This window comes from Corvus hawaiiensis, chromosome 3, assembly GCF_020740725.1.
Source record: "Corvus hawaiiensis isolate bCorHaw1 chromosome 3, bCorHaw1.pri.cur, whole genome shotgun sequence".
Lineage (NCBI taxonomy): Eukaryota > Metazoa > Chordata > Aves > Passeriformes > Corvidae > Corvus > Corvus hawaiiensis.
In genome coordinates, this window is record NC_063215.1 from 80,640,365 (window position 1) to 80,662,433 (window position 22,069).

The window sequence follows — 22,069 nt, forward strand, 5'->3', positions numbered from 1 at the left end:
ACATTACAGGGGTCTCACATCTGTTCTAGACAGGAAAAAGCCTCATTTACAACGAGGATCAACCTACTTTAATTGAACGCTGTGGCTAAGAATGACCAAGTTGTACAAAGGCTCACAATGATCAGTTTGCCCATCCTCCACCAACATGCACCACAACAGGCCCTTTCATTCTATGATCACATGGCTGCAGCCAAACATGACAGACTGTTCAGCAAGTAATAAAAAGGATCAGCTTTTTCCCAAAGGTCTTGTCTACATATACACTGTATTAAATTAAATTGACTTCGAAAATAATAAAAAGCAGTATAACGCTTCTGGGCAAATGTTCTTAATTCAGTTTAAGAGCACTTTACATCTTAAGTTAAATAGATAGATACAAGACACAAACTAAATTAAGATGCCTATACATGAATGCTTCACTAATATAATCACAGCTGTCTCTAATCTGATTAAGTTAAATCAGTACAACTTCCCTGAAATGGTAAAATCCTTACCGTTATTGAAGTTAACCCTATTTTGCACTTTTCTACTTCCAGAGAAGGTTTTGCTGGGTTTGGTGTTTGGTTTGGCTTTTTTCCTTCCAAAAAAACCCAAACCCACAAAAATGCAGCCTCTCTCAGAACCAAAATAAGCTAACTACACTACACAAGGTATATTAAGTTACTAAAGGTATTGACATTTGTATGTTCTGAAAGGTTTATTAATCCTATGCCAAATAAACATCATAACAATGCTCAGACCAGCACAGCTTAACATTTTCTGTACTTTCCCCAGGCAGGATGGAAAGGGTGATCACAAATACTCGCACTGTACACTGTTTTCCATATACCCACACAGCTTTTGCTTGCTGATGTCCAACATACCTGGAGCAGTTCCGGGAAGACAATGTTCCCCACTTGTTCATTCCTAAGGGTATGGCTCACCAACAGTTTATCTGAGCAAACTGGAGTGTGGAGTTAGAGCATGTTATCTAACTGCCCCCAGGCACAGTCTTACTACTGACCCTCTTCTACCAAAATACGTTCTCCTGTTAACTGTGGGGTAAGCACATACACAAACCAAGTCCTAGGTCACAGAGCTAACATGCTACAAACCCACAGCATTTCCCCACAAAACATATTAGTCAAAATTAAATTTCAAAAATTCTAAAATTAGTGGTGTTCTTTCCATTCCTCATTAAAAACTATTCAAACTCTTCCTCCTCAATATCAAGATTACATTTATCTTCATTCTCTTGGCAGTCTTTCATCTCTACCTGCTTTCTCAATTGTGTCTCTTCAAGCTTACTAGTCTTCCTCATATCCATACCAGCAACACAACCATTTCTCTCTCCTCAGGGCCACCTTCTACTGTTGCCTCTGAGCTACCATGTGCAGAACTAACTTCCTCTTCAGTGCGTTTTCCAAGTCCAGCACAGAAAGACAATAACAAGAATCCTCTCAGAGCCCCTTAAAGAGAACTAAATCCCTCATTGGCCTTCAGAAACTCTGCCACAACTCTGAATAGAGTGGTGAGCTGTCACTTGAGTACCCACAGCAGCCCTGAAATCAACCTGAGTTGTAAGTTCTTCTTTTTTTTTTTTTTTGAAAGAGCTGTTTTGAAGCCCAGATCACGTGGCATCAAAGATTGTAGGTACACAAGAGTTTGGTTGCTAAGGGCACCACACTTCCACATTTTCTGTTTTATAAGATTTAACCTTCAACTCTCAAATGGCTGCAGATATATTTTTGCAATAAACTGTTTGGTCTTAAGTCTCAGATTCACACTGGTGCAACTATAAAGTTACGTGGCCCTGCACCAACTCTAGGATTCATTCTCACCATAAATACATGCAAAGAAGAAGGTAGGAACAATTTCCATTCCATAAGCAGAGAAATCGAGGCACTAGGAGAAAAAAAACAGCTTTGTGCACTGGTTTTGCATCAAATTGCAAGTTAAAGAAAAACAGACTCAGCTGTCATAAGAAAGGAACTGCACAAAAATTCAGCAAGACAGTCTTATTTCTTGCACCTAAGACAAGAATGATCTGGGATAGAAAAGAGAAAGGAAAGTGTGCATGAGCTAAACACCTACCTGACAGCAACTGAGCTGAATAGCCTGCAATTCTTTATAAGAACAAATAAAGCAGCAACGCTGATCCAGTAGTAGGAGAACAATATTTGTACTATACTCAATTTTTTCTGCTGCTGGGATTTAATCCCAGCAAGAATCGTTTTGGTTTAATTAGCTTTTCCCTAGCAGATGGTCAGATATGAGAGGCAGAGAATGGTACAGGCTTAACTGTTGGGCGATTGTGCAGCTGCATCTGTAGCTGAACAGTTAAGCATGTCCAGGGGTCCAGCTGTAGTTGCACGACACAGGCCGTCTCTGCCATTAGCCAAATGTCAGCTTCCTCTTTCTCCAGATTATCTATCAGTCAGAGGCACATCCATAGGCAGGCAAACAACCAACATGCAGTTTCACCACAATCTCAGACAAAACCCTCAAATCTTAATCAACAGAAAGTCCCTCTTTCTTTGGTGACAGAAGCACATTCAGAAGCATTGCCATGGAAACTTGAGACATCTTCTGTACTATTCATCAGAGAAGATCTAGCACAGAAATATTTTATGATCTCTACGGCACTGAATACATACAGCAGTCAGCACAATGAAGTAAAACTAGTGACACCAGAGTTGTGTGAGGATACCAGTGGGGTGTTCTTCAACCAAGCTGCCTGAACCTTACTTCACCTACAATGAGCAATAACTTGCTCTAAGTGGCAGGGAAAAGCAGAGTGGCACTGAGAGAAGCAAAGGGGAGTTTGAGGAATAAAACTATCCAGGTAAAGGGATGAAAGAGAAAAGGGGTGACCACAGCCTTTTCCTAAAGCTGATTATATCCTGCCACTTTCCCTTCCCAGAGGATACAAGTGGTGTTCCTACTGACTCCTTTGCAAAGGAGGATTCCTACCAGGCAGAGACATCTCCCAATTAACCCATGTCACAGCCACTGGCTCCTTAGGAGGCTACATCAAGTATTCCTCATTGACTTCCAGTCAGCCTCTGCACCCAGGCACGATACAGAGTGTTAGAGCATCCACTCCTGTACACACCGGCAGTAGTCATTTCAATAGACCACAAAGGCAGAACACGGAGATGGCTTTCAAAACCATGCTTTTGGCCTAGATTCAGAGCCCGAGCCAGGGGCAGAACAGGCACAAAACTTGTCTCAACTCTGTAAACAATTCAGCAGCATGGCTCCTGAAGCAGCATAGAGCACCTTCTCTCTTTTTTGTAGTTAATCTGCCTCAGTTTGCCTCATTTGCTTGGTTTGGGTTTTTTTGTTTTGCCTGGGGTTTTTTTCATGGTTCTCTTAGTCTTCAGCACCATTGAACTACTGAGAGATTTTATTTTGAGTTCAGTCACAGAAATATAACATGGCTTAATCCAGCTTAGGAAAAACAAATAGATCCACCCATCTATCTTTCACTGATGACCTGCGTAAAGCACGCAATTGACTACGGCTCCTCTCTCCCCCCTCCCCTGGGCTCCAGTCAGTCCTTTTAACAGCAGGATCCCAGCCACAGCAGACGGGACCCACTCTTCCACCCCCTGCCCTGCACAAGGAGGCTGCCTGTCACCAGCAGTCATGGGCTGCACTGCTTGTCCTTCTGTACATGCTGCATTGTACCTCCTAGATTCACCTTCCTCCCTTGGAGAGGGATAACCACAGATGCCCCACTTGTGACCAAGCTGGGTTGCTTCAGCTCTTCCCTCAGACACAACTGCTCTTCGTGGCAGATGAGTCGGCGAGAACTCTCATCAGCTACCTCCTTCCACATCTGTTATCATTGCTAGCACCAGTGCTGTTCTTCAGCTGGAGCTAATTATGAGCATCAATTGTCTCAAGGGGCATTTGCAGCAAAGGCCCATCACTTCAGTTTTACCACAAGGTCAGCTTCTCCAGACTACTTTACATCCCCTGCCTGGCACTGCTCTTGTAAAACTGAAATGCCTTTACCACTGTTGTCCTTTGGGATAGCATAAGTCCATTAATTATTCTAAGGTTGAGAAAAAACACTCCTTTTTAGTAATGCTAAATTAAATACAGAAGCTCTTCCCCTATACAGGGCTCCCTCCTGTAGATCCCCCGTAAGTAAACCCTATGCAGCTCTTCAGAGAGCAAGGAGGGAATGCGAGATAGTCGAGCTACCAGTGAAGTCACCTGTCCTCAAAGGGGCTCTAACTGAGGGCTAATAAACCCCAGGTATCTTAAAGAAAGCAAGCCACCACATTCCAGGTACCCTTTTTTTTTTTTTTTTGTCAAGTGTCAGACAACAACTCAAAGAGCTAGTAGCTCACTGCTCATCTAAGAGCAAAGACTGTGGAGGAATGCCAGCATATAGCCAGGCAGATGTTGCAAAGACAAGGTGTTTGCTCAGTACTGACAGTGAGCTGTTCACTCACGCCTTCAGCTTCATGCAGCTGCACGAGCTCGGCTCTGCTGAGTCTGTGACTCTGGACTAAGGAATGTCTCAACTGGACAAACACCACATCTGCTGCTGGCTCAAGGTGCCCCAGGATCAGACCAACTCCCAATTTTACCGTCCAGCCGTAGCCGTGCCTCCTGCTCTCTGGTCCACCAGGGGGAGATCTAGCCACTTGGGAGGGTTACAGCTCTAGACAGAGGAACACATTCCCCGGTCAGAGGTGGTTGGGACTGGATACAGGAGCACAGAGGTCTGGATTCCTACAGCCTTGAAGACCAGCAGGAAAGCTGAACCAAGGAGTAAGTGACTCTCTCTCCACAACATATCAAAACTCACTGACAGGTTGCAAAAAGGCCAATAATCAGCCCTACTTCCTCCTTGGCCAATGTCACATCCACTTCATTTTTATTCCCTCACTCCTTTCCTGGCAACTGGAAAGTGTCAGCAGAAGCAGCATGTAATCCAAAACAAGACCTCCATCTTTGCAGCCGTAGCTCATATCGCATGACAAAGCTGAAACACCCAGTACGACAGTGATTATACACAAATGTTCTATCAGTAACCAGCCACACAATCCGATTTTAGACTTACTTATATTTTGTTACCACCTCCTGTTGCTGCAGGGCATATTGTCCAGTCTGCCACTACAGAACAGAGGAAGGAAAATGAAGATTCAGGCAACACACTTTCTCAGCATCCAAGCCCTAACAGTCACGTGTGGAGTTGGTGGCAACTAGTTTGAAATAAAATGCAAAGATTACATGAAATCAAAAGAGAAGAGCACCCAACGTGAACAATTTCCAAATGTTTCACAATTCTAAGAGTCTTGGAACAAGTAACTTTCCCTTAATCACCTATCATTGAGATCCTGCTTTGAAAAGTGATACAAACTTCTGAAGAGAGGGTGGCATGGACCTGCTCATGGTAATGTGAGCTCTGCAGTGACTCATGCAGAGAGTGTGGCGACAGCTAAAAAGCAAAAACTAAGCTTTAAAGCCAGAGAACTTCTGAGAGCAAATTCTTTCACTCCCGCTACTGCCTAAGGATGGCAGTAGGGAGGTCTTCTACAGAAGGTTAACTTTAATATAGAAATGACTGGCAGGTCACAGAATTCCAGGCTACTAGAAATTACCAAAAGGGAAACTGCAAAGGATCCAAGCAAACTGGGTAATGAACAGCCCAAGGCTTACCCAGAACACAGAAGATGGTCTGCTGTTACTTCCACAAACCTTGCCTATGGGCTGCCCATAATGACACTACCAAACGGGATCACGTTTCCCTGTGCCAGGCAAATGAAAGACTTGTATAGAGGACAAGGATGGCTTGCATGACAGGTGCATAGAAAACTAGTGACCATTTCTCAGAACGGATATCATGTCAAGGATCCCAAAATAAGGTAGCTACATCCTGATCTGCCATCCTTCAGCAAGCTTCCTGTCCTCAGCTCTTGGGGTACCAGCTAGAAAAAGAAAGATTTTCCAGAAGAAGATGGAACAGAATGTTTACCCACCGACTGCGGGAAGCATTCCTGCCTGGGTTAAATCCCAGAGCCATTCCATCTCCAGGCAGACATCTCGTGCACAGTTTGTACTGAGCAGAGCTGGACGGCATGAAACCACTCAATCGTCTACTGATTGCAGAGAGCACACAGGCTGCAGGGGGGACGAGCCAACCTTAATTGGCCTTATCGGTGTAAATTAAACCGTACAACACACCCAAGCAAACAGTCAGTTCCTCTGGAGGAGCAGGCATGAGTTATTTTGCTGGAGCTATAAAGGAAACATTGCTGCTAGGACATGCCCCTGGAGTGACTGTGCCGCTCAGCTCTCCCGATGCATTCCTGGGGTTGTTTAGCATGGACTCGGCTCCAGCCTTTCCACAAGCAAGAAGTCTGAACCCTGAATGCCATCTGCAAACACAGCCAGACTCCACCTCCTGCATGCCTGCAGGCCACCAGGTGTGGCCAGGAATGGCACAAGCTACACACTAAATACACCTTTGATGTGGAGCTGAAAGCATGTAGCCACGGGGCACGAACAGCACGCCGCCCGCCGCCGTGCTGACTCCCACTGCAGGAATGCGGCTGCAACCACAGGCCAAGGAAGGCAAACACATTGCATTCCTCACCAGGCAGAGAAGGCAAACAAGTAGCAAGCCCACACACCCACCCTGCTGACACCCTCCACGCTCCCTCCCCATACATGATGGCCACTGTCAGGACCCCAACAACAGCTTCAACCCCAAATTCATTTGTGTGAGGGTCAAGTTCTCCAAGCAACTTCTTGAGCGCACGGCAAAAGAGAAACAGAGCAAGGCAGGAGAGTTCTCAGTTGGGCATGCAAGCTACAGGGAGAAGAGCTGCTGCCCGGGCTGTGAAGTAGCCACAGCCCAAGGCAGGAACAGCTCTGTGCACTAGCCTGGGAAGGGAATTTCCCTGACTTTTCCTATAAAACAAGTGGCAAATATAACACTGAGACCTCTTGAGTTGAGGGGGCAGGGCTGAATAAGAAGTTGTCTTTGGGCAACAGGGGTGCTTGCAAGGATCCAGGTCTTTTTCCAGCCCCAGGAAACCATTCTACCTTAAGTCAAGTAGCTTTTCTGGGACGCAGGCACTTCCTCATTAACCCAAAATCCTTCCGTAAACACTTGTCTTCACTGCCTACACACACAGATCTGACCTTCTCTGTACATCATTCTTCCACTACAGCACCGACAACGGGTTATTTCAGTGATCAAAAGAAGAAAAACTTAATGTACAAATACCTAAGACATCAGGTAACCTCTAATCTCAGAACCTCATAATTTTAGAGTTGCAGAGACTCTATGCTCTAGTCAGAAAAAACATTATTCCTCCTTCATGCGACACTCCTACAAATCCTAAAACTTTCCAAAGAATTCACATTCTCAAATATGAAGTTACTCTGAATGGAAAAAGATGAGGATGCCTCAGATGTGAAACTGTCAGCAGAATTCTCAAGTCTATATTGCCAACTCCCCACATTGTGAATCTGCACATACTCTGTGCAACATAACTAAACAACAACGCACTCCTAAAAAATCCATCGCCCAGTGCTACGGGCCAACTCTGAGACTCAATAGCCAGTGCTCTCTCAGCGCCAAACAGGAAAACCAACACTTTCAAGAGCACTGCAGAAAGAAAATATCGGACTTGAATGTAACAGACACAAAACAGTGTCAGGAAATTCAGAGGGAACCAATTAAGGGCTGAAACACTGTAATCTCTGGGAACCCTGAAAGGGGAAAGGTCAATGTAGCCATAAGCTCCAGAAACATACCGATGCATGTAGCAGGCTGCCGGAGCAGGGATGATTTATATGGCTTACAGCCCAGCTGCTCCACACCCCACGTGTGCATTTCAGGCCCTCACAGAGGGAAATGATCTGATATTAAGTAACAGGAACAGACCAGATGAGGTCCAGTAAACTTTCTCATGCCCGTTGAAATTCAAGGCCTCAGGCTACCTGCTCCCTTCAGTAAACTGCAGTAGCTCCAGTACTTGGAAGAATGAGGCATGAAAGGCCAAATTTACCAATAGATTTATATCCAAAGATAAAAATAGAAGCCTGGCAGGGTTTACAGATTAGGTGTCTAAATCACTGCATACAGGAGAATGGGCTTCTCCCCTTCTAACCACTCCATACCTCTCCAACCCCAGCCACCACAAGAAAACCCATTTCAGACAGGACGGAAGGCCCTGCTGTTCTATACATTGCCAAGGGCCATCCCTGTGCAATCCACTTCGATGGTGATGGCACCCAAACTCCACAAGTCTCAACAGTGCAACCTGCAATGGCTGCAGCTCTCACAGAATGTAGGTCTGCCTGTTTCCCAGAATAGGAACTGCCTCTTCAGCCTCTCATCTCCCTTCCCCCACTACATCTTTACTTTTCATAGACTTAATACTGTTTCAAGGTACCCTCATCCTGCCACCGGTGGGCGGATGAGTGGGGGAAAGGGGCCCTTTATAATTGTAGTGTTGCAATCTGCCAGCCCGGCCAGGCAGCCTGTTCCCGCCTGCACTGCATTAAATACCTTATAACTGATTACACCCCCATGGGGCATGATTAGCAGTCTTCAGAGAACAAAGTCTACTTTCATAAGAATAAGAACAGACACGTACTGCTAACCTACTACACAGCTGGGCAGGTGAGGAAACAGGGAAGAAAGGAGGGTGTGTGGGGGGGAAGAGTTAACTATACTAACTCTACGGCATCCCTCCCTATCCTGAGTTGAGATTTCCACTGCCTGAACAGTAGTACCCCTCAGACCTAGCCCACAAGACTGAGGTAACATAAGCTCATAAACAAACTGTTGCCTGTGGAAGTCAGGCAAAGTCCTAACCTGGAGAGGCAGGGCCTTGAGGCAAGTGGATTGAAGTTTGCTCTGGGTGACAGTAATTCCTTCACATCAGTTCCCAGGAAAAGGGAAGGGTGAATTCCAACTTCAGTATCAAAAACAAGGAGAAGGAGGGAAAGCTCAAAATAAGATCACATATCCACGTCCCTCTCCAACCTCTGTATACATCTGAAAAGTCTACATAAGTAACAGCAAAACATCTAATTCAATTTGGAGGTTAACAGCTCTCCAGGTGATTATTTTTTTCTTGTGGGGAGGGAGGAGGTAGCAAACAGGAGGAAAGCCCTCTGCATATGAGATAGGTAATAGGGATCCCCAAACACACACAGTCCATATGCATTGCTGCAACAAAGAACCAGCTTGATGGAAACTCAGCCAATCTGACATTAAATGACCTACAGCTCATTAGCAAAGTGCCTTCCAAATCTCAAAATGCCCACACAAACAGCCACAAATATATTTGGTGCTATCTGGCCTCCATCTCAGCAGAGTAGAAAGAATCAGACTGCCTTTTGCCAAAAGCCTTTCACCAAAAGCAGTAAGAAAAATGGTGGCAACTCTGAGACTGAAACAAGCCTTCCAGCTACTCTCTCCAAACCTACAACAGAAGAGAGCAGAGCAGAAAGCTCCATGAAAATGGGCTTATTTGAGAGAAAAGTCCATGCAGCAGCTTCAAAAAAATAGTAAGAGGTTTCCTAATTGTGTCATTTTGGAAACAAATCACATGCTTTACCCAGAGCCCACTGGCTTTGCCCATGGCCCCATGGATGCTCATGGTACAGTCTGGAAGCACTCATGCTCAGCTGATGCATCTTGAGGGGACACCTTGCTGACACATTCCACCTGGATTCTTAACCAACCCACCTCAGAAAGGATTTGTTAATGAGAAACCAACCCAGCTGAAAATGATCTACTTATATCTGTTTTACTCAGCAGCTGGTCCTTCAGCCAGTACACAGGAGATCTCTGAACTGTACTGTCTAGTCCCATTTGTACAGCAAAATCTGCATATTCTCTTTATTACAGGAAGACTTGAAGGTACCAATTGACTTCAGGCTCTGATGCACTTGCCATTGATATAAAGCATCAATACATTTAGAGTTACATTACCAAACAGATTGTGCTTTCAGGGTTTGGATAAATGGGAGCTTTCATCATAAACACAAGTTAGTCATTAGAAGCTCCAGGAGGCAATTTAAATTATCGCAGCCAGTACAAAAATAGTTTTACTTTGAGAGCTGAAGTTGCAAAGCTGTATTAAATCCAAGTGGCACAGTAAAACTTCTTATAAAAGCTCAAAATTAGTTGCGAAGCCCCAAATGGCCTTGCATATAATTTGATACTGCTACTGTGGGCTAGCAAAAGGGAAACCACTCTTCACACGGTAAAAAAAGACCCAAAAACTCTATCATCTTTCAGCTCCTAGGAGACAGAAGAGGTCGGCTTATATTTTGTGTCTCTACATATATGTGTAAAATACATAGAAATAATAAATATATAACTAAAATGTTAAACCCACAGAACTAACAATGACTTGTTCAATCCCACACAGTGCTGGGCAGCTATCAATCAGGCATTAGAGCTCAAACTGGAGCACTGCAATGCTCTCTCCTGGCTGCTGTACCCTCACAGATACCCTGCACCCACCCCCATTCCCAGAGTAAATTGCCTTCCACTGCTGAGAAGCACTCCTGCTATTCCGATGCTGGTATTCACCACCAGAGCAAGAGACCCTAATTTAGCCCCGCACGGGCCTTCTGCAAACTGCTAATCCCCACTACACAGCTGCTTTTCAAATGTACGGGCATGAGCAAACCGTAAACGATTTATGGCGCGTGGCAGGAAGACTCCTGGCTCCCTGTGTAGGCGGGGTTTGGGACAAGATCATGCTTGGACTAATGTTTATGTTGCAAATTGTCAGTCAGGCAGTAAATCATCTCTGGAGCTGCGCAGTAATACAGCCCCACCCAGCTGGGACCTTGACGACACTGAATTCTGTTATAGCCATTCCAGATACACCTGAGGACCTATTTGCAAAGGCATCAGCTAATCACGGAAAAATGAATACACTTATAAGTAGAATCTACCAGAATTCTGCAGCCCAGCAAGGGTGATTTGCTTTCAGGAATCAAACCAAACTGGTACGAGATGTTCGCCAAAAATGACTCTCCATATTAGTCCTAGAAGAAATTGGATTGAGTGCCTACACAGACATCTAATAACAGAGTATCTCTAGCAAAATGCAGTTACCTTAGAAAACCCTTCTGAGCAAAGTTTTCATTTCCCAGTGTTTACATAACTGTAGTGAAAGCAATGCTTAGAAATTAAATTCTAAAAGGGAAATAAATGTATTTTGCACACTTTAGTGCATGAGACACTTTCTGCTCAGAAAAATAAATGCACTTAAAGGTAGGATGTAAGCTTGAAGTCCATTCTCAAGAAAGGTTACTTAAAATAACTATAATTTTAAGCACAAAAATCCTATCATTTTCCATTTTATTCTTTTCCCCCATTTGAAAATGCTTTTCATACAATACACTGGGTATGAATCTCCCACAGATAAAACAGAAGGGAGAACAGTTCTCGATAATGAAAAAATTATAAATAAAAATAGCCAAGGAAAAAAACCCCAGCAGAGTAGCATTAACTGCAGTCACTATTCAGTTATGTGAGAGACACCAGATTTCGACTCATCTCCCTAGAATATTTTTAACCTTCCCGTTGGGCAGCAGCAGAGTCATCACTAATGAACACTAAAGCTGCAGGAAGAAATCTGATTTAGGAGACAGAGCAGCAAGGCAACTTTGGGAATTGCAGAGAGTTTGTGAAGCAAGACATATGCAGGTCTAAAACCAGCTACTCTGAGTAGCATATGCCAAAATAATGGTGAAAAACCTTACAGCCACAACGATTATCTAATTATTACCTTGGGAAAATAACTTATATTATTTTGAATCAAATGCTATAAAGTAAAACTCGCCTAAGGCTTTTTATGAGCCTATGTGTAATTCCTCAATAATCAGAGAGACTACTTCATCTGTCCCTTTTGATTTTAGAACATTTGAGCACAAGTGTTACATGAGTGCAGCTGGACAACTGAGACTTTAAACACAAGAGTAAGAAAATCCAGTTACGACTCCTACAACATTACCAAAGCCAGTTTCATCACAGAGCTAAAAGACAAATACAGAACTCAACCAAAGACATAGAAGTCACTGTGAGACTTCCAGTTCTGAATTTGCTGACCCTTAAGAAATCAAAAATTTAAAGCAGTTCTCTCTTGCCACCAGAAGCTGGTCAGATATTCTCAGCCTAAAAACCAGTCTAAGCCTTGCCAGAAAACTTACTTTCCAATTCTGACCCATTTCACTTTATCAGCAGCACAAAACTTCTACGAAACTCAGTAACCTTTTATTCAAAGCTGTTAGGCCTGCCACAAAAGGGTTAATTTGTGCCCTAAAGCACATGTTGTTCCCAGAGAAGCCCACAGGGCCCATACAGGGATCTTGAGGTTTACATATCCTGCTTCTGTCTCTGAAAAGACACATATAGACTATTTCCTTCAGTTCCCCTTGCATTTAGGCAAACATTACAAACACACAGCTTTTTATACATATCTTCATGCCACTGCTGCTTATCTTTATTAGTCTATGCATCAAATGGAATTTACACCTACTTGCAGCACTGATGATTCTCCTGATCCTCAACAGACTGGACATGAGCACAGGACACAGACTGTCTTCACAGACATTAGTACATTGAGGCTCATGCTACAACATACCGGAACTCACTTCAACAGCCTTAAAGCCCTGCCTTTCAGACTAAACTTTACAGACCTTACAGACTGAAGTCCACAACAAGACTGCAATGTGGAGAGGCCAAACTCCACATTCTTTTCCCTCTTACAAGCAGAAGAAAGAAGCACCAAATGCTTTGCCTGACCACTCAGCATGAAAAGACAATAGCTACATGTCTCCATGTCCATCAGTAAGACGGTCCTCCTCTATGAACTGCACTGTCTTTCCACAGTCCCTGCTCTTCACCAGTTTAAAATCCGCAACCTACCAGGACTAATCAGAGCAGCTGCAGTGCTTTGTGGATTTGTTCTTTGGTTGGTGATTTGGTTTTTTTTTTCCCCTAATGCAGTTACCACAAAAAGCAAGGTCAGCGAGCAACCTATCATAGCACGTAAGTGATTCAATACCTTGCCCCTGACATAGGCCAATTCATTAAGGTTGTTTAGTAGATGGAGCAAGAAGCTTCAGTGGACAATTATAGAACACACTGCCCTTTCTTCAAACCTTTACCTGTTAAGAGATTGGATTATGTCTGAAAAATACACCTTCTAAAACAAGTTCTTTAGCTAAAGCAAGTCTGAACATTTCTACTCCTAAGTGCTTGATCTTTTCTGAATCCCTCTCAGCTCTTAGCCTCAGTGCTATTATGTGGTAGTGAATTTCCACAGATTAGACATCATGTGAAAATACTTGAAAATCATTATTCAGTTTGATGCCTATCAGTTTCACTGAATTGCATTCACCTCAACTGAGGAATACATTCCTTCACCCCTGCACAGCAGTCTTCCTCAGGCTTGGCACCCAGCATTGTTGAAAAGCAGAAGAAAACTGAGCCCACCCAAGTGATGCTTATAGCGCATTCCAACCATTGCAAAGCTATTCTCACACTCCTACATGGTTTTCTATGCCATTTCCTTCCTAAGTGCAGCTCCCAGAAGGACACTCTGGAGAGGGTGGCTCATGTCATTCCAACTATGAAACATCCTGCAAGCTGCTGCTTTTGGCCCTCTCTGGCTGAGCATATTTGGAATAAAACCATACATTAAACAACCTGACAATGAAGAGAACAGTTTCCAAGTATGGAATAAACAAACAAGCAAAAAAGAGAAAATTGTCCTTGAAGTCAAAAAGATTCAGGCAAGGTTAGACATGTGAGCAAAACAAGCAAATAGCTCCTGGGAAGGCAAAAATGGTGAGGTCTTGGAGTGCCCACTTGCCTTGAACAAGGCAGGGCCTGACTTGCACTCCATAGTAATTTCACCATGCTAAATAATACACAGGACAATGGATCACACAGGGGTCTGCTTCATTCTGAAGTCACAGCTTGAAATATCCTTTTCACTTCTCCTCCACCGAGCTTTACTAAAGCATTCAACACCACAGTATCCAAGCATCCAGACACTTACGGGTTCATCCTCAAATCCCTAGTAACACTGGTGTTAATCATATTTTCCAACCAAAGAATGAAGAGTGAGAAACACTAATGATCTGAACACAATACATCTGTGGCAGAAATCAGGTATCTTTCTGACCATAACATCACCCTTCCCCTCCAAGCAGCTGTGAAGGTATTTCAACTTAAAAAGTAACATTCTTCCTACTACAGTTACAGACCCAGCCAATCTAGATCTAAGGAAAAGCCCTCAGGTAGGGGAACTGGCAGGGAAACAGGATGGATGATTTCATGCCCTAAGGCATTAGTCCTGTTTGCATAGGTTACACACATAGTTCCTCTGCAGTCCTGTGTAAAGTGAATCTCAGAGAGGATCATATTTACCCAGTTAGTAGTGATTTGAAATACACACAGCTGGCATGAATGCCAACAAGCATTCTCCCTCTGAAGCTCAGGGTGTCATACAGAAAGGAGGTATCTTCCCAACCAAAAGCCTTCAAGCAAGGAGATGAACATACCCAGTTTCAGGACCTTAAATTTACTCTCAAAGCATGAATCAAGTCAAATAGTCAAGAAAATCGGCTCTATTAGGACAATTCCAGATTCTGACAAGCCAAATAAAAAGAGCAAGATGAATCAAAAAGGTGTCAAGCCAGACCCTCATTTATTAGCAGAGGAATCCTACCCTCAATCTGTATCACATGCAGGCTCATTTGAGACCTCTACATGTTGTACTTCTCCCAGCAACACGTAAGGCACTCTGCTGTCATTCTTTGCTGGGGAAGCAAGACCCATGATAACAAATACACAACAAGTAAATTTGTCAGGATCTAACCTCCAGAACTGTTTCTCGGGTCTACACTGTAGATGTGGCGATACATGGAAATCTCAGAATCCAGTTTTCAGTGGATTCTCCATAAAACACAGCAGACTTTTTAACAGGTTAGGGAGCTCACCTTCAGAAAAACCATCAGACTCCAAAACTCACAAGCATGAAATCAACTACCAAAAAATACACTTTAGTAAAACTTGTTTATTTTGTTACTGCTCAAATAGCTTAGCTTTCTTCACCTTTTTAAAAACACTTTATATGCCACACCAGCTGCCACAAGCCCTTTCTCCAAGCCAGCTCTGGTACCATTCGTCCCATCTGACTTGATTTGTTCTGCTCTGGGACAAGAAGCAGGCAGACTTTCAAAAGACTACACCTTTTTCAAGGCTTTAGTCTATCTCCCTGACAAGCTACACCACGATTGTATTTAGAGTGGATGGCAGAGATAAGAATTGAGGGTTTGTTGGCTGCAAAGCAAGTGACTTAGCAGCAGCCAACAAACAACTTGAAACAGAGTGGAAAAGCACACAAGGTCATCTTTAGTTCAGAAAGCTGGTTTGGAGAGTGAAGAGGCAACAGGTCTTGGCAAGTAACTCATCCCCTCCTGACCCAATGCCTTGTTAATATTAAAGATGAAGATAGCCATGGGCTGCACTTTGGAACTCTGCTGGCCCTGCTGAAATGCATTCACAGGATTTCCAGAGCACTGCATGCCTGGGAAGGAATGAAAAACTCCTCTTGATACCACAGCTAAGACCTGATAGCTTAAATGCTGATTTAACACCCAGAAACTAAATCACACTGTATGCAAAGAACTGCTGGGATACAGGTGCTTTCTGCAGTGATACACTAGGAAGTGAAGAAGAGAGAAAGGAGTTGTTACAAAGGTGATGACCAAAAGACCAGCTGCTGGGTACCAAACAACTGCTCCTCTAAACTGGATCTCAACAGTGAGTTCAGGAGAGGACAGAAAGGTACACCTGCACCACCCATCACAGGAACAGTTAAAATTTGTGTGGAAAAAACAATGTGGTGGAACAAATAAACAGAGAACAGAAGGTCACTAGAATCACTGAAGTTTGATATTGCAATTATTCCAAGAGCACGATCATCAGAAAGGATTTCATTTGGATTATGGCTGGGCTGACCCCTTGTGAATTATACAGACAGCATGGCTACTTTGGCACTGGATCGAGCACTTTTAAGACTGCTTTCCCGGATTGCATGTCAAGAGCACTGGCTTACATCTTTAATGGAACTTTTCTCCTCAGAAGCCCTTGCTGAATTTCTCCAGGTCACTGCCATTTCACTGACACCCCTGGCCTCTCAACTCTGGCAACACAGGCCTACTATGATGCAGAGAACACCACAGAGAGGGACAGTTTTTCAGGTATGTGGTTCACATGTTCTCAAGAAATTTGAGTAGTGGTACCAAAAGAACACAGCCTGACTCAGCATCAGCTCATTCCTGGCTTTCTTACCTGCCGTCTGATGTTTCAGTAAGGATTCACTGCTTCATCTTATGTAGGCCCTTTATCCCGGTTTCTTCTCTGAATCTGTAAAACAGAAATGCATAGCTCTGAAAAGCTTTCACTGGCACAGAACTATCTATGTGTGATGGATGATTTTTTTCAGTGGACAAGATCCACCTGGCATCTCTCAGATCTAGGTCGCTCTCAGCCTTGCCAGATTTGTGTATCATTTGCACACCCTGATGCCTACCAGTGCAACCTCCTGCGCACCTAAAAATCTGTGTATTAGCACTCAGTCTTTTACTCTGCTCTATGCAGAGTGCTCAAGGTCAAAGCCAGAAGCAGTACAGTATTTACCATTCACCTGTTTTCCTTTAAAGTCTCCCCATGTTCCCAGAGGCTGCACACTAGTTCTATACGGGGAAGCACCCCTTGTCCTAGAGAGGATGTCCAGGCTGGTAGAGAATTTCCCATTAAACCCTGCCAGATCTGACACCAGGGGAATGCCGATTCTTCTTTTCCAACCCTGCCTCTGCCAGTTACACTCCGGTTCTTTAACACACATGCTGGCACAGACTTGTTCCACTTTGCAGCTCCTACTCCAGCAAGGCTCCCTGCACAGATACTGCTTTCTCATCCCCCACACCACGTAACTCTCTATTACACTACCTAACTCTCCATCACTCAGAAACGGCTACACCCTGCGTGGACCAGGTTCTGCCTGCCGAATCCGTGCCTGCGCTGCTCCCCGACACGGGTCTCTCCCCGGAAGGGAGAGCTCCGTAATGCCCTGATAGCTGAGGCAGTGGCACCACCACCCTTCCCCAGGAGGACCGTCCCTTCCCTGGGGCCGGGGCTGTGGCCGCACCACCCTCCCGCACCCGGTCCCCGCCCCACCTGGCTGACCCCCCCTGGCCACGGTGCGCCCCGCCCGGACCCGCTGTCCTCGGGGAACTCTACAATTCCTCGCCACACACGTGGACAGAAAGGCCCACCCCGCTCGCTGGGCGCCGCCCGAAGCCCGCCCGGGAAGGCCAGAGAGGCCTGGGGGCGTAGGGAGCCCCGCCCGGGGCTTGGTCCCCAGCCGGTCGCGTTCCCCGCTCCCCGCCCCCGGAGCCCCAGCCCGGCTCTGACCCGGTCGGGCTCGGCTCCACCGGGGGTCCCAGTGACTTTGCGGCCGGTTCGGCCCCGGTTCGGCCCCGCCTCGGGCCCGCCCCAAACTTTGCCCCCGCCCGGCCCCTGCCCCGCGCTCTCGCCTTAGGCCGCCATTTTGCCGCGGGGCACGCCGGGTAACCCGGCGGAATCCCCACGTCGCGGCGCGGTTGCGTCATCGGGCGGCACGCGCGGGGGGTGGGGTCGGGCGGTCCCGGCAGCGCGAGGGGCGGCGGGACGGCACCTGCCGGTGTCAGTGCCAGGCCCCGGGACCGGCTCCTGCCCCTTCCCACCTGCCGCGGGACCTGGGAACACCCTGAGGGGCGGCGGGACGGCACCTGCCGGTGTCAGTGCCAGGCTCCGGGACCGGCTCCTGCCCCTTCCCACCTGCCGCGGGACCTGGGAACACCCTGAGGGGCGGCGGGACGGCACCTGCCGGTGTCAGTGCCAGGCCCCGGGACCGGCTCCTGCCCCTTCCCACCTGCCGCGGGACCTGGGAACACCCTGAGGGGCGGCGGGACGGCACCTGCCGGTGTCAGTGCCAGGCCCCGGGACCGGCTCCTGCCCCTTCCCACCTGCCGCGGGACCTGGGAACACCCTGAGGGGCGGCGGGACGGCACCTGCCGGTGTCAGTGCCAGGCCCCGGGACCGGCTCCTGCCCCTTCCCACCTGCCGCGGGACCTGGGAACACCCTGAGGGGCGGCGGGACGGCACCTGCCGGTGTCAGTGCCAGGCTCCGGGACCGGCTCCTGCCCCTTCCCACCTGCCGCGGGACCTGGGAACACCCTGAGGGGCGGCGGGACGGCACCTGCCGGTGTCAGTGCCAGGCTCCGGGACCGGCTCTTGCCCCTTCCCACCTGCCCCGTGTTCTGAGAAACAACCCAACAGCCTGGGGCTTATCCCAGCCTGTCACTAGGGAAATACAAACCCAGCCGTGGGACCAGGTGGAGAGGGAGGGAGAAGGGTAGAGTAGTAAATGGAGAAATCCACCTGAAACCCCCCCAAGGACAACTGTCTGCTTCCTAAAGGAGAGGTGCTGAGGACAGCGTGTACCAGGCAAAAGCTAGTCAAACCCTGACACAATTTGGGAATGTGCTTTGGTATTCATTTGAAAAATCTTCCACTGTGTTGTTCTAGTTGTGGGTCTTTGAAAAGTCAGTACATTTTAATTTCTAACCAAATCACCCCATTTATTCAACTCTGAGCTCAGACAGGTACCTTTTCCATTGCTTCTCATGCCCAGTGCACTGACTTACTCCCTGCTTCCATTTCCTGTTATCCTTTCTTTCACAAACATTTCATGAACTGATGATTCACACAGTAAATAATGAAGCCTAGTTCAGAGGAAATTTGCCTGGTTCAGAAAAGTCCTGATAGAATTTACATGATGTTCTTCAATGTACTACTACATTTACAAAGCCTTCAGATTTACATTCAAGTAGTACCAGGCTCACAGTGCTGCAAACTCTGCCCAAATGGTCTCCTCTCTTACACAATAAAAGACAGGTGCTCAGCAGGACACCGCTTCCATGACCTTGGGAATATTGTGCAAAAACGTCTGCTGAGCGCCCAGCAAGTGCTGTCTGCACCACACCACGCGTCAGCCAGGGATATTTCAAGAAAGCCTTCGGTACTTGTGCCCCCATAAATTCTCCAAATCTTCCCTGTGCTGGAGTCAGATAACAAGCAGAAGGACAATGCCTCCAAGAATCCAGGCTGCCCATCTGCTCTGCACTTCCAGATTCTTGCTTCCACAGCGCCAGCTGATGAAATTTTCATAGCTGATGAGGTTTCTCATTTCCACCGGGCCTTGCTGCCCTGGAGCCTTCACAGTTGTGGTCTGTTCAGGTTTCCGAGGGTGAGCACTGATGGCAGCAAAGATTAGAGTACTTTGCTTTCTTTTAGTGACTTGTCAAGTAGGATCTTCAAGCTCTTTGCAAGTCTAGGTGAAATAAGCCATGCAGGAAGGACAGAGGCTGATTTTCAGATGGTCTCATCATTTACTGCTTCTATTAAACTCAACTCTTCTCAAAATCAGATCTCAAGGTCAGACTGCCAAAGGGAAGCAGGAACTCAACTTGGGCTGGCTGAGCACCAGTCACCTGCTCTGAGCGCCAAAAAACACTCTTTCCTCAGATCCCAAAGACCTTGATTTCCAATCCTTCTTCCTCTCCACATACATCCACCCTGCCTTTCCCCATATCCGGTATGCTTGTGAGCTGGACTGACCATTGCCCTGAGCCCAGAGATGTGACATGATGCGGAAGCATGACGTTAGGCTACATTATATTCATTTATATAACACCATTAATACCAAAGTGCAGCTCCCTGCTAGAGCCAGTTGCTCGCTAAAGCCTCTGAAGTTCAATTAACAAGCACCAGGTAATCTAACACTTAACTCCCAATAATCCTTTTATTTTAAGGGGCCTCTGGCGGATGTAAAGCCCTCAGCAAACAGTCCTGGAAGTACATTTGAGATTCTCTCAAATACCAGCTGAATTTATGACCCTTAGTGAAGAGCAGGGAGGAATCTCTTCAAAATACTTTCCAGCAGGCAGGACTTTATATAGGCCCTTGTAACTGAATAAAAGGAAACCCTGGAGGGGCAGGTGCCACCCTGTGGAGGGACAAATCCCTCTGAAGTGCCTATAGTCATGGCTAGCAAAAAAGGAGATGCCAGAAATAATGTCTCCCTACCAGAAGAAGGCAGTGCAGGCTTGGTCCTCTCAAGTTTTCCATCAAATCTGGTCAAGTGGGGAAGATGGCAGGTGCTGGACAAGCCCTGGTGGCTGACTTGGAGGCTGTCACTTGCCTGAGACTTGTATGAAGTCCCATTTTCTCCAACTTGGATGCTGCAGTGCTGAAGGGACTCTTAGGAAACACTTGCCTGCTCCACTACTTCTCTAACTCCAGTCGCACAGAGGATTCCCCAGTAGATATCAGCTGGGAAACCCCCAGAGGCAAAAGAGGTTTCATGGATGGGCTGAGTCCACCAAAACCAAAAGACCTGAGTCTTATTTTGAGCAAAGTTTTCACTCTGGGATGTGCCAATACAAGAGGAGCTCAGCACTCAAAACTAACAGCATTTCAGGAACAGTAAGATCAGTGAAATACTGCCAGCCTGTGACAGTCAAACAAGTCTGTGGATGCCGAATTGGACAGCCAAACACCTTCTGCCAGTATGCCTGGAGCATACACCTACCAGACAAATACAACCAACCCGCCAATAAAACAGTTGCTAACAACATACCCACGTGTATAGTTCAGTCCATCCCACTGTGTAAGAGTGAGGGCTGGGACTCAATTTTGAGTTTAATAGAGATTCAACACTCAAAAAAACACTGGAGTCTTTTCACAAGCAGACACATTCCCCAGCATTGGTGGCTGAAGAACAAAACAGTGCTGACCCATCCCAACCCAAAATGCTGTTTGTCTTATGGGACTGCCCAAAGGCATCCAGCATAGTTGAGATGTAGTTGTGCTGGGCACTGCACAGAAAAACAAGCAGATGCAATATCCTGCCCTCGAAGCTTGAATCTCTGAATCTCTCAAATCTCTCTCAAAGCACCTCTGGCAATATGAAATGGAAGATGAAAGCAGAACTGGGGAGCAACAACAAAAATTCACCATTGCAGCATCCTGGTGCTTGGCACAGCTTGGTGATTTCATGTCATCATGGGGTTTGAGCAGAGCATGACCTACAGCTCACACTGGTATTTCAGACATACATAGGGGCACTTTCCCCCAACCTATATGCTTGAAGAATACACTGCACATCAACACTTGCCCATTACAATTGCTGCCTGTGCATGTCTTCTATATATTTATAAATGCGTGTGTATAAAAATAGAATAAAATAAATATATATCAGTGACCCCTACTGGCCATTTCTAACTAGCCACAAAATTGTGCGGCAACAGTGAGCTCTTGCCTCTTGGCCAGGTGCAATATTTTGATGTAAGGTGCAGAGCGCAGAGCCTGGCAGTGGTGTATTTGTGCTCTTTGCACTCACTTTGTGCTGGCTGCATCACTCCTGGGGGCAGGCAGCTGAAATCAGGATTTTCTGACCTCAAACATTTCTTTGTGGCATCCCACTCATTTCTTTGCTCACCGCCAGCTCCATGCCACGATCCCAGCTCTTGCACTGAGCCCTGTACAGGTGCCTCCAACTCTTACTCTGCACAGTTCAAGGGCTCTGCAAGGGACACCGTATTCGGCTGTGCCCTTATACAGGGTATTTTTTCCCCAAAAATTCCGTTCCCAGCTGGGACCACACCACAGAAACTGCTGCTCCTTGAGGTCAGCTCTCTACAGAAGGAGCTGCCCCAGCACTGCACAGTTTCTCCTCCTAGCAGCCTCACTTGAGCCCTGCCAAAGCTCACTGTAAAGTCTTCACCCCACTGGGTGCTAAATCCAGCATGAGTGCTGCTGTGCAGCAGAGACTGAAGGGCCCTCCTATGCCAATGGTTTACCTTGGTGAAGGAGTGGAGAGAATATGCCTGACAGGAAGGATGGCTGCTCCAATGCAAGGCAAAACCCCATTGGAAGCAAAGCTGCAGTCACTGTGTCAGCCTC

General features: G+C 46.3%; 1 protein-coding gene across 5 annotated transcripts in view; it reads right to left on the reverse strand.

Moving 5' to 3' along the window:
• Positions 1–17,575, reverse strand: part of TJAP1 (tight junction associated protein 1) — a 40,445-nt gene extending 22,870 nt beyond the window's left edge. For 2 of the 5 annotated variants that reach the window (XM_048298283.1, XM_048298281.1), the window contains exons 1-2: positions 17,477–17,575; positions 16,352–16,426 (exon numbers count right to left, since the gene is read on the reverse strand). The gene's annotated coding sequence lies outside the window, so the exon portion shown is untranslated. Of the gene's footprint in view, positions 1–2,073; positions 2,138–16,351; positions 16,427–17,476 lie in introns of those variants that run through there. The other 3 variants (XM_048298285.1, XM_048298284.1, XM_048298282.1) reach the window with 2 other exon arrangements.
• Between the last annotated feature and the right edge of the window lie 4,494 nt (positions 17,576–22,069).